The 15,907-nt window shown below is 53.1% G+C and overlaps 1 protein-coding gene across 12 annotated transcripts in view; it reads right to left on the minus strand.

Annotated features, from left to right (window-relative positions):
- Positions 1-15,674, minus strand: part of ADARB1 (adenosine deaminase RNA specific B1) — a 115,635-nt gene extending 99,961 nt beyond the window's left edge. For all 12 annotated transcript variants that reach the window (XR_003438296.1, XM_027131740.1, XM_027132428.1 and 9 more), the window contains exon 1: positions 15,513-15,674. The gene's annotated coding sequence lies outside the window, so the exon portion shown is untranslated. The remainder of the gene's footprint in view (positions 1-15,512) is intronic.
- Between the last annotated feature and the right edge of the window lie 233 nt (positions 15,675-15,907).

A 15,907-nucleotide genomic window follows, 5' to 3' on the forward strand; every position in this document is an offset into this window, starting at 1 on the left:
ACCATACAACCATCTCAACAGATGCAGAGAAAGCAAGCAATAAAATTCTACTGCTGTAAATGATAAAGTTTATTTTTAATAAAACTCTCAGCAAAGTGGGACGGCGACTTGCTTAACTACATGAAGGGCATGTACAAAGCGACTACAGTGAACATCACCCTCAGTGAGGACGCATGGGAGGCACCCACAGTAAAGCTGGAACCAGAGAAGCGACTGCTGGTCGCCACCACTGTCCCAATACCCCACTCGGCCTGGCACCACGAGTTCCAGCCAGTGAATAAGGGGAAGGTGCAAAAATTAGAAAGGAAGAGGCATTGCTTGCACAATGTGATCCTCTCCCCAGGATGAGTTGGGGACACAATCCACACGCAAACCTCCACAGCTGGCACCCGACAATGACAAGCAAGAGGAAACGACACCTTCTGAAGGAGGAACTTAGGCAAGGATACAAGTGGCATTTCTGGTCGCTGAGCAAAGGGCAGACCAGACCGTGCAGTGACTGAGGCAACTGTCTAGCCAACAGGAAAAAATATTAGATCCTGGCCTCAAACTGTATAGAGACAGACTTCACACAGATTAATAGGCTAAATGTGGAAAACAGAATATAAAACTGCTGAAAGAAATTAAGGAGGAATGACTCCCGACATAGGAAAGTGTTCTTAGACAGGACTCAAAACCCAAGTCGTAAAGGAAAAGACTGATAAATCTGAATATATAAAAATTTTACATTTCTCTCTGGAAAAAGATAATAACATCAAAAGACCAAGGACACCTAGGAAAGCCCCTGTAGGCGCAGCCCATGTGCGAGGTCCTGCGCCTCTGGTCACAGCGCCTCTTCCCACCGGGTCCAGGAGATTCTCATGCCCTTTGGAAGAACCGTGCCCTCCGCGCCACGGGTGCAGGACGCCTGTCTCCAGAATGCTCCACACCGGGGCTCGAGGTGGCCAGAATTCCAGTGAGAAGGCAAGAGAGTGCTTCTCCCTGGAACGCTGAACCCTCCCTCCGAGGCAGAGTCCAGGAGAGCTCAGACGGCGGCGGCGGGGTGGGGACAGTGGACAGCGGCGCAGAATTCCCACGTAGCCCCCACCCAGCTTCTCCTAAGGGTCACATCTTTTTTTTTTTTTTTTTAACATCTTTATTGGGGTATAATTGCTTTACAATGGTGTGTTAGTTTCTGCTTTATAACAAAGTGAATCAGTTATACATATACATATGTTCCCATATCTCTTCCCTCTTGCGCCTCCCTCCCTCCCACCCTCCCTATCCCACCCCTCCAGGGGGTCACAAAGCACCGAGCTGATATCCCTGGGCTATGCAGCTGCTTCCCACTACCTATCTACCTATGGCATCACTGAACAATGATCAAAGTCAGGACAATACCATGAGCTCCACTACCGCAATCTCACCAGTTTTCCCACTAACATCCTCTCTGCCCCAGGACCCCCTCGAAAGCCCATACTGCATTTCGCTGGCGTGTCTCCTTAGGCCCCTCCAAGCCCGTCTCTCGGGACGTGGACGGCGAAGAGCCCTGGCCAGGTGTTTTTGGGACACCCTCTCCCGGGGTCTGCCTGCCGCTTCCTCGTGCCTACGCTGTGCCCATGCCCATGTCGGGGAGAAGCTATGAAGCTATGACTGCGACCTGTCTTATCACATCAATCTCCTGGGTGAGGTGGTGTCTGCTGGCTTTCTCCACTCTAAAGTTACTACTTTTCCCTTTTCAATAAATAAGTGACTTGGGGAAGAGATAACTTTGAGACTAGAAAAATATCCTGTTTCTCCTCAAACGTTCATTCACTAACTTAGCGCCAGTCCTGGGTCCTGCCTAAAGTAATATCGCCCTGGGGTCGGCCTCACGGTGATCGCCTATTTCCTCCTTCCTTCCCCGTTGAGTAACTGGGATTCTTTGGCTCCCCTTCTCCCTGCTTACCGATCGTTATTCAAGTATATCAGCAGACTGATGGACGTTTACTTTATTCTACGGATTACAAGCCAACACCATCGTCACCCAAGTCCTTGCTCAGAGCCACCAGCTCTGACCCTCTCCCTGCCCACGTGGCCCCGTCCTTTCTGAGCTCTTCCCTGTACCATGAGGGGGTCCAGTCGCATCTTCTTGGAGGACCCCTTCTTCTCTGCTCAGAGAAAGCACTTGGGTGTCCTCGGGGGACTGGGTAAGGAGCTGTGCGACCTAAGCACCAACATCTGTGTCTCTGCACCGTCTGGCATATGGACAAATACTCAAAACTTCGGTGCACTCTGACACCTGGCTCCAGCCCAGTGCCCGGGCTCCTCTGTCCCCTCCCCTCGTCTGCAACTTCTTCCCACCACACACTCACCGTTCCATCCTTATGAACACGTCCGCAACGCAACCTCACCCCCCGGAGAAACAGACAGTTTCTGGGCAGTACTGTGTGCAGCCCTTTCTGTCTGTGGCTTTACAGAAGCTAGAAAAGTACTGTTTCCCAACACCCAGCTGATTCTTCTCTTGCCCACCCCACCCCTGCTGTAGCTCTGTTATTGTTCTGTCCTATACTGAGCTTTGGTTCTGTCTCTATCCCATTCTGGGTCCCCCCAGTCCTGGTTGAGGTTCATGTATTTTGTTCTGGGGTCCACGGTTCTGAGTCGGGCTGTACTGAGACGTCCACTCAGAGAAGCCCCACGCCCACCTCTCCAGCCACCTGTGCCCCCCTCTCCTTTCCAGCGCCCCACCACCACCCCTGCAGGGCCCAATCCCTTTCGTCCTTGATCTTCCTTCCTGTTTTCCTTTTGCATGGAGGCACAGATATGCGTGTTTTCTCATGTGAAGGGAGCTCACTCGACACCCTCTGGCACTCAGCCCTGCTCCCTTCCCGCATGTTCTGGAAATCGCCAGAGACCCACCCCTCCACACGGCTCGTTGTGACGTGGTCACCCAGAGTCGATCCACCCGCCCCTGACTGGACATTTAGGTCACTTCCATCTGTATTTTCATCTTGTTGGAGGCGTGTCCTCAGGCTGAATCCCTAGGAGGGAACTGCAGGGGCAAAGCATTGAGCACATGGAGTTTGCAGGCTGAGTGTGGTTTTTAACACGCCTAATAGTTCTTCATTGACTTCCTCTGATGAGTGAAAGGAAAAACCAAATACTGGGGAAGAGTTCCTCTGTCCTATACCGAGCACAGAGGGCGTCACCACTAGAAACCCTGGTCGCCTGTGCTGGACCTCAGGTCCACGGTATTTCATCCCGCAAATAACAGGTCCACGCTATTCAAGACGTGCAGGGCACGTCGCGGAGACAGACCTGAGAGCGTGCCCAGGGGTCCCACGAGCAGCTGTGCTGTCAGTGTCACACATGCCGTCACTCTAAGCCCCACTCCAAGCTCCTGTCCACAGAGATGTGCTCGCTCACACTCAGAGCAGCACTTTTCACAGAGGCAAAAAGCAGAAACGATCCAAACGCCCGTCCCTGGCGAAGAGCTAAAACAGGTGTGTGACCCCCACTCAACAGAGTCCTAGTCAGCAACTGAAAGGAACAAACTGATAGGGATGGAAGAGGATAATCAAATCGCTCAGAAATGCCATTAGGGGATTGTAGACAGACAGGGAACTTTAGGGGGGCTTTGGGAGACAACAGTAAGTTAAGGATCACTCAAGAAAGCAGGTTTGCTCAACCACAAAACCATGTAACAGAAGCGTGAGCCATGCCTCAAAACAATAAAACAATGGTGGCATGAGACCCACATGCTGCCCAATGAGCTCAGTAAGTTGATGGCCCCGGTAAGCTAGTGACCCCTAAGACATGCTCTTTGCACACATAAAAAACAGTAATTTATGGAAAGGTGACATTTCAGACCCGCATTGTACTGAGACCTGAAATAATTCTTCCATTGCACCATGACAGTCCTGGCTCGACCATGTAGAGACAAGAAAACTCCCCAGTGCAACCTGGAGGAGGAGCTGATGATGGAAGCGTGACGTCTACTCAAGAATGAGGAAGAAGGTGGTCTTTTCCCCCTCCCACTTTTCCTTTGATTATAAAACTGTAGCCCACTAAGTGCTCGGGCCACGGCACCCTCACGCCCACCCGCCTGTAAGACTCACAAGTGTCCTCTTCTAATAAATCGCTTCTTATCTATCACTTTGCCTCTCACTGAATTCTCTCTGCGCTGAGACATAAAGAACTGAAGCTCCTGGGAGCCTCCCCCAAAAACACCACCTAGCGGTTTCATAACTACTGATCCACCGTACGGCATGGGCGAACCCCAAAAACATTACACGAGGTGAAAGAAGCCTGACTCAACAGGCTGCATATGGCACGATTCCATTTACATGAAATGCCTAGAAAAGGCAACTTCAGAGAAACAGAAAGCAGATCGGCGGCTGCCAGTGGCTGGAGGTGGAATGGGAATTTACCACAAACACACACAAGGAGCATTTTGCGGTGATGGAAACGTTTAAACCTGGACTGTGGTAACAGCTGCACAGCTTAGAAATGCATGAAAATCGCTGACTTCTCTACTTACTGAGGGTGAATCTCATGGTAGCTTCGCAAGCAAGAGAAAACAAAGCTTCCCGCAGTGCCCGCCCCAGCTGCACTTCCTGCCCACATCTTCCCGGGCACGTAAAGATGGGCGCTCGGACCGCGGGCTGACCGTCCGCACCATCTGTATAGTCTCCCTCCACCACCCGTGAGGCTGGGCAGGCACCTGGGCGGCGGGGTCTCCCTGTGAAAAGCACACGCCTGCCGTGGACAGGGCCGCGGGCACGTAGCACGGCTCCCTTGCAGCAGGGCTCTGCCCCACGAGTCCAAACCCAGCACACCCTTCCCGGGCTGCGGCGTGGCTCAAAGTCTTGGCTAACTATAGGCAAAGCCCTCCCGTTCCTATAGCAAGGCTTCCGGTGAGAAACGCTGAAATTCATCAAGTCCGGCTCCTTCCTACCCGTGCCGCGCACGCCCAGGGCAGATCGCTGAGGGAGAATGTAAGGGGTGCTGGGCTGGTTTACACAATACCTGCTCTTCCTTTGGAAACATCATCAATACCCTCGTCTGTCATTCATGTGCACGTGGGTGAAAACCATCTACTACGCGACACCAGTAAAATACAAGGAGGAAAAACCCCAGAGGAGGCGCCACAAGATGTGGATGTAAGCCTGGTCTGCACGTGGCTGGCACCGGACCGCTTACTCAGAAGGACCACAAGCCAGCGGTCCTGACACAGAGGTGGTCATCTTACCACTTCTAAAAACCGGCTGACACTTGATGGAAAAGGTTTTTTTCCATAGGATTTCATTGATGGTCAAATCTAAGTTGAACTCTGTGGCCCTAAATTCTCGCAGCTCTGACATCCTACAGTTCATTCCTACAAACGCCACATCTTCCTGGATTAGGGTTTCAGCCTCAACCCCCGTACCAGTCTCTACCTGCAGCAAGCGAGTCTTCACTATTTACTGCCTGTGCTGCTACTGCCCTGGAACTGTTAATTTAAAAAATCACTACACGAGGATCTTTAAACGTTTAGATAGCTTTTTAATGAAAATGAAGTTTTAATATATTAAGAAAGAAAGGATAATCCTCTAAGGTATCCCGCCAAAAGAACACTGTATCATGACAGGCATATGACCTAACACAGACGACCAACTCAGAACAGTGATTCCTTTTAACTACTATTCTGGGTAGATTCCTATTCTGAAAAGGAATCAACTTCAAAATGATCAAGACGAATAAATGTGCATTTGATGTAATTAATTTCATTCACACCTAGAAGAGAGCAGACATGACAGGCCACACCACTGCTGTTTAAACCGTGGCCCGAGCACCTAAGCCTCTGGACCTACACCTCCATAGACGGACGTCAAGCTGTTCGTGCTCAGGCCACAGCAGGCGAGTGTCTGCGTGAACTATGCTTTCCAGCCTCCTTCACGGAGCGCTCAGGGGTTGCATTTGTGGAGGCCCAGCCGCCACCCGCCCCTTCTTGGGCACATCTCCCCGGGTGAGTTGCCCTTCCTAAGGCAGAAGCCAGAAATCCAGTCCCCTGTCCTCGCGCTGCCACAGCACGCGGACAAGGCAGGCTGTGCCCACCTGACACCTACAAAACCTCACCCCCAAGCAAAGGAGCCTGAGCAGGTGCCAGGACGGCGCTGAGAGAAGGGAGCTGGGCACCGGGAGGCGACGGCGGCCCACCGGGAACTGCGAACCGTGCCGTCTCTCGGCCCCACGCGGGTGATGAGAAGCTGCCCTACGTCCTTGAGCAAACTCCTTCCTCAGGGAGGTCACTCACCCTAAGCGAAGGAAGACTTGGAGCGGCAGGGAACTTGGGCTGCTGGCAACCAGAACGAGAAAAGAAACCGGACCTGTGAGCACAGCCCGTGAGAAGAGGCGCAAACACAAAGCAACTTTGAACCGTACTCTCCCACCTGCCCAACGCGTGTGTCAACGCCCTCAGTTTCTAACGCGTCCGGGACACGAGAGGGCTGATGAAATAGTACCTACTACTGCGTTACCTTTACTCATTTCTGACAAGCTCGAGACCTGCAGACCCAATTTAATTCAACATTTAACACAGTCTCGTCCCCTAAGAGTAAGAAACCAGAGAAAGGGATCAGTCGGGCTCCCCGGGGTCTGGTGTTTTCTCACTAAGCCAGAGCCCATTACTCTACCCCCTGGACCCGCCTGCTGGCCCACCTTGCTCCCCTCTTCCGGGAAAACTGCGGGTCCAGAGGGAGGTGACAGGACACCTTGCGCCGAGGCCAGCCTCTTGTGCACCCAAAGCCGCCGCAGTGACCGGCACCGCGTGCTTTTCACACAGGGCTGCTCGGAGGTTAAATATTTGTTGACATCTGACTGAATGACCCTCGAAGCACTGAGAATTTGTTTTTCGACTCCTATGTACAACAGTCCTCTAGAAATGGAGTGACCTTGGACATCACCAACTAGACCACCCCCTTCACACTCGAGGACCCTGCAGCGGACAGCCCACCAGGTCAGAGCTGGGCTGGGACGAAGGGCCCAGTGCCCCAATTTCCAGCCAACTCTTTGTTGGCTCCCCTACCAAACAGCTGTGAAGCTACGTTCCTTCCAATGTTTAAATCCTTTTATTGTATTTGGCTGCTTTTCTGACGCCTTCTGGAATTATTCAAAGTATTCTCACTTTCCCCAAGATGTAGTTATGAATATTACTTCTCTGCAACAGGTACTGTTATTTCTTAAGACAACGCATTTCAATTACATGTCACCTAAAAGCGGTTAACAGAACAGAGCTATCTTTTTTTTTCAACTTGAGGTCTCTGTTTTCAACAGATTAATTTGCTATACAGCACTTTATAGTTTTAGAGCAATTTTGAATGTTTTGTAAATGTTTCTGTTCTACAGAGAAAAGCACAGAAATCTGGAGATATCACAGACATATGGGGCGTAAATCTATGACTGATTCACCGAGTACAATAGGAGTGGGGGGAGGGGTGCAGTAGCTCAGGCAGAAAAAACGCATTTTCAGAGGCAAACAGCCTCAGTTCAGATTCTACTGCCTACATTAAAAGTAAGAAAGAGTTATTCATTCATTCAACAAACAGTGGTAAGTGCCTTCTACCTGCCAGTCGTTGTTCTGGGCCCTGAGGATAAAGACAGAACAAGACCCCTGCCTTCCTGAGGCTTCCACTCTACCAGGCAGGCTGACGAAAGGGAGGGAGTGGTGGGTACAGAGGGCAGATGAACAGAACGGACAACAGGGCACCCGGTGGGGGCAGGGGAGGGTACGGAGGAGTGCAGCCTGCCAGAAAGCCGGAGGCGAGGCCCAGGGCTGGGGGGCGTGGGCGGCCAGAGGGGCGGCAGGAGAGGACAGCTCTGAGATGAGGGCAGGTGCAGGGCTCTCATCGAGCCTCCAGTTAAGGCCTGGGCCTGGACAGACGGCAGCGGGGGGAGGCTGTGGGCAGCCGCTCAGGTGAGCCAGGTAAGAAGGGGGTGAGGATGGCTGCACGAGGCGGAGCCCTAAGGTTATCATCGTGAACTAGACCAAGCGGATCCCACCACGGCTGGCACGCAGCGAGGTCTTGACCAAGGTCAGCTAGATATCATCCCACTTTCCCAGGAGGTTACTGAACCTCTTCTGTCAGTCCTGATCTGAAAAGCAGGCACAAGGCAGCGTCCGCCGTGAGGACTGCAAGGAATGACGGACGGAAGCGAATCCTACCCAACAGAAGCTAAGCACACGTGTGCCCGCGCTTCACAAACAACACATGATGTATCTGACAGACCACACCTAAGTATATAGCAAAATAAATACTCTGCACACCACACGCCAGGGGATAAGAATCCCCACCTCAGATCCCTCTGGTCTCAGCATCCACAGCTCGAAGAGCCCTTCTTAACCCTCCAGGCCCCCCATCTCCTGGACCCCACCCGTCAGCCCACACCTCTGCTCTCTCCTCCCAGCCGCCCGGCACAGCTCCGACCAGGCCTCCGTCCTCCGCCAGGGCCTCCCATCTCACTCCGGGGCCCCTCATCCCCTCGCTGCCAGCCCTTCCTCGGCCCAGGAGAGCCCGCACAGCTGGCATCCCCACGGATGCCCCGACAGAGGCCACTCCAATAAGCGGCCTCCACGTTGGCTCAGTACGTGGGCGCCCCGCCTGGCCGGGCCGCCCTGAGGGAAGGCTGGCTCCCCGGGGCAGAGACCTCTCCCGCCTCCCGCATCCGGCCATGGAGGGCCCTCAGCCAAACCTGTCCACATCCACGCGGGGCAGGGGCACGTGATCAGGCAGAGCAGTGGGAACCAGCTCCCCCCAGCCCACCGCGCGGCTGGAGCGCAAGGGGTCGGGGGCCCCGTGCGCTTCATCCTGCTGGCTCCATTACAGAGAAGGCTGATGGTTCGGAACTCCAAACCCGAAAAAAAAAAACAAATAACCACAAGCAGTATGAACTGGCATGCAGGGCAGATGCTTTACCATTTTACCAGGCAACCAGAAGCCAGCGCCGCGGTCCCCATGGGGCTTAAGCCTGCAGGGCCCAAAGCAACACCGCCCGCCTCCCAGGAGGTGGGGGCAGCCGTCCTGGATGCAAAACTGGCATTTCCCTCCAGAGCTTTAAGACAAAGGAAGCACTAACCAGGAGCCAAGTCTGCTTAGTCCTCTGAGTAGCACTAAATTTGGTGAATAAGGGTGCCAACTCCTAGTGAAGCTGATGATACGTCTAGAGACGAGTGAGGTTTTTTTAAATAAAGAAAAACGCTATTTCCACACGCATCTTTCTGTAAGGCTGCCCCAAGGTGTGTTTAGCACCAGAAGCTAATAAGAAACTAGATCCTAAGTCCTACAGCACAATTCCCAAGTTTCCTGGACTGAGCACAAAATTATATTTTATTTTATGCCCTCCTTTCAGAGGGGCAGCATGTCTCTTAGAAATACTTTGGAAGTGCATCGAGGCCCCGTGCACAGAAGTCCTGCCTCGCTCCTGCCTCCGGCCACCCCTCTCACCGTCCCAAGGACTGTGCCCCTGCAACTGTCCCTTCCCAGCGCACTGGAAATCTGTCCTTCTCCACGGGATCATCCCTGTCAGCCCAAAACATATGACAATCACTCTCATTTAAAAATCAAAAATAAAAACTCCCTTGAGTCCACAACCCTCCGGCTTCTGTCCCGTTACCCTGTCCTCCTCCAGAGGATCCTCCACGCTCGATGCTCTCCACCCCTCCCTCCACCCAGCCCTCCCCACCGCAAGGCCACCCGCCTCTTATCAAATCCAGGGCCCTCCCCCTCTTGTGGACCCCCTGCCCAAAGCCCCCGGGCTCAGGCTGCACCCTCCTGCTCTTCTGTGTGGACACCCACAGCCCAGCCTACGGTCTCACACGTCAGCAGTTACACAGATGACCCCCAAATTTACATATCTGGCCCCAACCTCTTCTTGAGCCAAAGGAAGCCCTCTTAAGCACCATTAGAGAAGTACTATTTTAGGCCCTTTACATTAGCTCAGCTATCGACCCACCGACCCCAGAAGACCAGGTCCTGCTCCTCCTCCTAACTTACCGGAGAGAAAACTGAAGCCCAGGAGGATCAAAGCGCGCAAGCTCACACGCCTGGGGCGCACAGGACAGAGACCCACCCGCGGGCCCGCCCACCCGCGGGCCCGCCCACCCGCGGGCCCGCCTCCCCACCTCACAGCCTCGCCAGCCTGCCCCTCAGCCAGCGACCTGGGGGTCGCTCTGGGCTGTCCCATCTTGCAGAGACTACTGGCAACCCCGATGGGCCGCCTGCAAAACACACCGCAGTGCCTCAGTTCTAAGACCCGCGTTCTCCCACATCTTCACGACTCTGAAATCGGGCAGGAGCTCTGAGTAGTCAAACTCAGCCGTCCCTCTAGGAGGCGTGACTGACAGGGCAATGGGACCCATCAACAGGTCAGTCCACAAATCCTTTAAGGACCGGAAACCTCTCCTTAACACCTGCCGGTAGGATCAAGAAAGCGTCCAAACTCGCGGATCATGTATCCACAGCTTGGACGCGTCCCAGAGACAGCAGTGGTGCAGCCGTGAGAAATGCCACCTCGGCAAGGGCGGGTGACAGCACAGCGGACCATGCCATGGGGCTGATTGGGAGGAACCAAATTCTAAAGGTGAAGACATTTTATCGTTACTTTATTTCACTCACATTTTCCTTTTTCATGAAAGCACAAGGCTGGCATGATTTTAAAAGTCTATGTGCTTAAAGTCTAAGCGCTCTTTCATAAAGGACACCTAAGTGAGCGGAAAGCATTGTGTCACAGGCAAACTGGCAACATTTTCCTGTTAACAGTACAAAAACTAATGCTGCAACTTACAGACGAAGCGGGATCTGATCTCCCCACGCCTGCCCTGGTGCCAGGCCTCGGCGGGCCACCGTGGGCCCCTGATGCTCCCCTTCTGCCTAGGGCAGGGGAGGGGGAGCGTCCCTGCGGCGCGGACACTCAGGGCAGTACTCCCTCCGCCACGTATCTGTGGCCTCTCTGCACCTAGCTTTACCCACATAGAAGGCAGGAGACTAAGAGTCATGCCTGCCTTATAGACAATCATGAGATTTTAAGTAATGTATGTGGAGCGCTTAAATGGCCTGGCACACCACGAGCTCCCGACAAACAGTAGCTGCGTGACAGCTGGAGTGATTCTTTTCAAAGAGGAATCAGATCATGCCATTCTGTAGTCCAAAACTCTAAAGTCAACCAGGAAGGCAGGCAGGCAGGTAGGCAGCCCTCGTAAGGCTGAGATCACCATCTAAGTTCCATACCCCAGCAGGTTGCTCCCCAAAGCGGCAGCCCTCCAGCCTCTGGGCTCACTCCCTGCCACCCCCCCTCCCACCCCTAGGCCACACTGGGCTCTGGGCTATTATCAGCCCAGGACAGGAAGCTTGGACCCTGGGCCTGAGGCTGTGACTTTTATTAACCCAGGTGGCGCCCAGCTCCCTCAGACCTCCCGACCTGCTAGACTGACTTGCCCCTGCTGGGACTTAGGACTTTTTTTTTTTTAATATTGGAGTATAGTTGAGTACAGCAAAGAGATTCATTCATACATATACATATATCTATTCTTTTTTATATTCTTTTCCCATACAGGTTATTGCAGAATATTGAGGAGAGTTCCCTGTGCTCTACAGTAGGTCCTTGTTGGTTATCTATTTTATCCATAGTAGTGTCTATACATTAATCCCCAAATCCTAATTTATCCCTCCCCCCCCACCTTTCCCCTTCGGTATCCATAAGTTTGTTTTCTATGTCTATGGGTCTATTTCTGTTTTGGAAATAAGCTCATTTGTATCTTTTTTTTTTTTTTTTTTAGATTCCACATACAAGCAATACCATATGATATTTGTCTTTCTCGGACTTCACTTAGTGTGATAACCTCTAGGTCCATCCATGTTGCTGCAAATGGCATTATTTCATTCTTTTCATGGCTGAGTGGTATTCCATTGTGCATATGTACCACATCTTCTTTATCCATTCATCTGTCGATGGACACTGGGGTACATGTATCTTTTCAAATTATGGTTTTCTCTGGCCAGCACTTAGGACTTTAGCTGGGGTTTATGATCCTCATCTCCCCCATAATGTGAACCCCCAGAGGGCAGGAACTACCCTGGCTGTGTTCACTCCCGCCTCCAGCACCTAGAACAGTACCTGGCACATGGCAAATACCAATACCTGTGGGGCGACCACATGAGCGAAACAAGTCTGCCCTAGATGCAAGCAGTGTCACTGCACTTCCCATAAAAATACCAGGCCCCTCCGAGCTGCTTCCCCCCCAGTCTCTGCCCGTCTTCACATTTTAAATCCACCACAAAGACACACTGAAAAACAAAGTCATTTTTTGGCACACTCCTAGAACACTGTACACACATACAGGAGGAGAGCAGCCGGCAGTACTAATGAGACCACCAAAAAACTGTGATAATTTGGTCCTAATGGCCTGGGACCAACTGTTGTCAAGCACGGCAGCAAGGCCAGGTGAATACCTCGGTCCACACTCCAAACGAAGCGTAACTCCAAAGAAAGGCACTCGAGGGACAAGGACATCGAAATGACTTTAACGTACAATCTTTAAACGAAAGTCTCCCTGTTTGCCTTTCCTACCTCACGTATTATGAACATACTTTCTAAAAGTTGTTTTTTGTTTTGTTTTGTTTTTAAACAGCAGCATTTCTATCACACCAAATTGTAGGTTTGGAAATCTGTGGTTTAGAAAATTGACACAAAAAGATCAAGTTTTCCAATAAAACTGGACCTCTCTAAGCTCTTCAGTTTCATACCAAGATTGACTCTTTTTTTTTTTTTTTTTTTTTTTTTTGGCGCACCACGCAGCTTATAGGATCTTAGTTCCCGAACCAGGGATCGAACCCAGGGCCCCAGTAGTGAAAGCATCAAGTCCCAACCACTGGACCGCCAGGGAATTCCCCTGACAATTCTTCTTAAACAAGTTTTTTATAGGCTGGTAAATGTATAACTTCACCTATTCATCTCCAAAATGTACTTTCTAACTATCTCCCACCTATTTAAATAAATTCCTTGGTACTAAGTACTTACATAGCTCATCAGAGCATTCGAGAGAATAAAACCCAGCACTTAAATAAAGCTTACAGCTAATGCATTCTGATGAGTAATAAAAAATGATTAGTGGGTTCTGCTTGCACCCATGTAGAAAAAAATATTCACTGCAGCACTGTTTCTTACAGCAAATATTTAAAACTATATTAAAACATACATATAACAGTGTATATATTTTGACTACTGCTGGGACAATACGTAGTCAGCTGGTCACAGCAGTTACAGGGAACTGATCAGCTAGGGATGGAGTGACACGAGGTTTTCTTATGCGTTTGTACCTTTTGAGCGTACAGTGTGCACGCTTATACTTTCAAATCTATCAATAAAAATTTCAGTGGTACACGTTTTTAAATTTTATTTTTGAAATGTAATGCTGTAACAGTGTTTAATGAAACACACTGCCAGCTTTTGAACTTCTTTGAACTCTGCCTAATTTGTCCAGCACTGTATCCCAGGAGCCAAAAGCAGGGAGGGCCCAGCACAGCACGACATGGATTAAGTACTTCTGCCAAATGAATTCGTTTGCTTTGTGCATTCACCAGACAAATATAAATTTAAAAAATGTTCTTATTCCAATCTAAGCAGTTGAAATGCTTTTAAGACGTGTAAATTCACAGAGGACTGAAGTAGCCTACAAGCCAAGAAGTTTTTTGTGGAAGCCGTTATGCGCTAATTATCCTTTCTTCACCTCCCAGGACTGACCTCATGAGCACGCTGCATCTCGAGATACATGTGTCATCAATTTCTCAGAGCTGGACCAATTTTCTTTCCACCACTGCCCCCTGCAGAAAGGCCTCTTTTTTTTTCCCCTTCCAACTACAGCTTCAAATTTTGTTGAAGGTGTAGCTGGATATATTCAGTCCCAGGAACCTTCAGACATCAAACGGGGCACTGCTCACAGACAATGCTTTCCTTGCAGAGCCCGAGTGTGTGTCCCTGCCGTCACCTGGGCAGGCAGGGCAGGATCGCCAGACAGCTCAGTGAGTCTCAGCGATACTTATGAGCCCTGCTGTGGGTGACCCTGCGGAGGGGACCCTGTCCCTGGAGGGACCCTGCAAGGAGGGCAGCTAACTCCCACACCCAGGAGGAAGGGTACCAGCCAACCTCTGCATTTTCCTTCTCCCTTTCCCCTCAGGGAAACCCCCAGCAAAAAGGTAAAAGAATCCCAGCCTCAAAGAAAAGATGGCAATCAAAAGACACTGCCCAGGACTGCTCTTAACACAACCCAGTGTTTCGGAAAATGCAGCTCTAGGTGGCACCTTTCAAAGGAATAAAACATACGGTAAATTTAAGAGAGAACAAAGAGGATTAATTAATTAACTATTTCTAATCGCAAAACTTACTGATCATCAACTGATCAGGGCACTAAGAGTAGAGAAGCAAGTCTGACACCAAGCCACTTTTCCTTATACTTCGAGGGCTGAAAGCGAACCACTATTAGAAAGTAACCTTATCAGAAGTAACAACGCAAACCAGCTGGCTAAAAATACGAAGTGCGAACCAAACACGGCGCCGCGGGTCTCCGACATATAAATAGGAATTAGAACACATTTTAGGTTCCCCAGCATGTCAACTGGGACTCCAACCCGTTTTAGCGTCAACAGCCCACTCTGACACCTTCCTCCAGACCCATTCACTACCCGGTAATTTTCCTACCGCAGATCTGAACACGTCAGAATTCACCTCGAGCCCCCAATCGCCCCAGACTGCTCCGGATCGCTCCAGACGCCCGGCACCCGCGGGAACTTCCCCGCCCCGGGACGCCCGCGGCGAAGAGCATCCCACGCGGACACTGCGCCCTCGGGAAGGGACGCGGGGCCGTCCCTGGCGCAGCCTCACAGTGGGCGCAGCCTCACCCTGGGGGTGCACTCTCCGCAGAGTAGGGCATCCCGCGCGGACACGGTGCCCTCCCGAAGAGGACGGGGGCGGGGGGGCCGTCCTGGGTGCAGCCTCGTGCCGGGGCGCAGCCTTCCCTCCCTAGGGCGCAGCGCATCCGGAGCAGAAGCGGCACTCCCGGGGAGAGGACAGTGCTGTCCCCAGCGCAGGCTGCCTTCCCGGGGGCGCAGCCTCATCCCGAGGTGCAGCGTTCCCTCCCGGGGCGCAGCCTCCCCTTCATCCCCGGACTCCCCATACGCGCCCCGGGGCGCAGCTTCATCCCGGGGCGCAGCCTCGCTCTCCCGCGGCGCAGAGCATCCCGCGCAGATGCGCGGGGAGCAGACGCGGGGCCGTCCCGGGCGCAACCTCCCCTCGCCAGGCGGCCCGCAGCCCCTCCGGACAGCCCCTCCGGACAGCACTGGTCCCGCTCGAGCCGCGCGCCCGGCGCGGCCTCACCACCTGCCCGGCGGCGCTTACATAAACGCGGCCACGGCGCTGCCCGGCGCTGCCCCGCGCTGCTGGGCGGCGTGGTCGGGCCGCGGTACCAGAGCCTCGCCGCCCCCGCCACCCCCGCCGCCCCCGCCGCCCCTGTCGCCCCGCCTCACCTCAGCCGCGGGCCGCTCCGCTCCGCGCCGCACCGAGCCTCGGACCGCGAGTCCGCGGAGCTTCGCTCGGCCGCCCGGGGCTGCGGCGCGCTGCCCGTGGCCTGGCGCGGCCCCGAGCGCGCCCCCGAGCGCGCCCCCGAGCGCGGCCAGACCGGCCGCCGCCTCAGCCACCGCCTCAGCCTCCACCCTCCGCCCTCGGTGTCGGCTCCGCCCTCCCCTCGCCCCCCGCCGCCGGCCGCGCGCACGCCGGGGAGCGACGCCGCGACGCAGCACGGGCGCGCGCGCGCACCCTGCGCCGGGCTCTTCCTGCGGTCCGCTGGGGACGGGGAGCGGGGACGTGGGTCCGGGACGGGGAGCCGGGGCGCAGAGAGCCATAGGGCAGGGTGGGGGGTACC

Source organism: Aethalodelphis obliquidens, unplaced genomic scaffold, assembly GCF_003676395.1.
Source record: "Aethalodelphis obliquidens isolate GAN/ISIS:26980383/991018 unplaced genomic scaffold, ASM367639v1 scaffold1, whole genome shotgun sequence".
Lineage (NCBI taxonomy): Eukaryota > Metazoa > Chordata > Mammalia > Artiodactyla > Delphinidae > Aethalodelphis > Aethalodelphis obliquidens.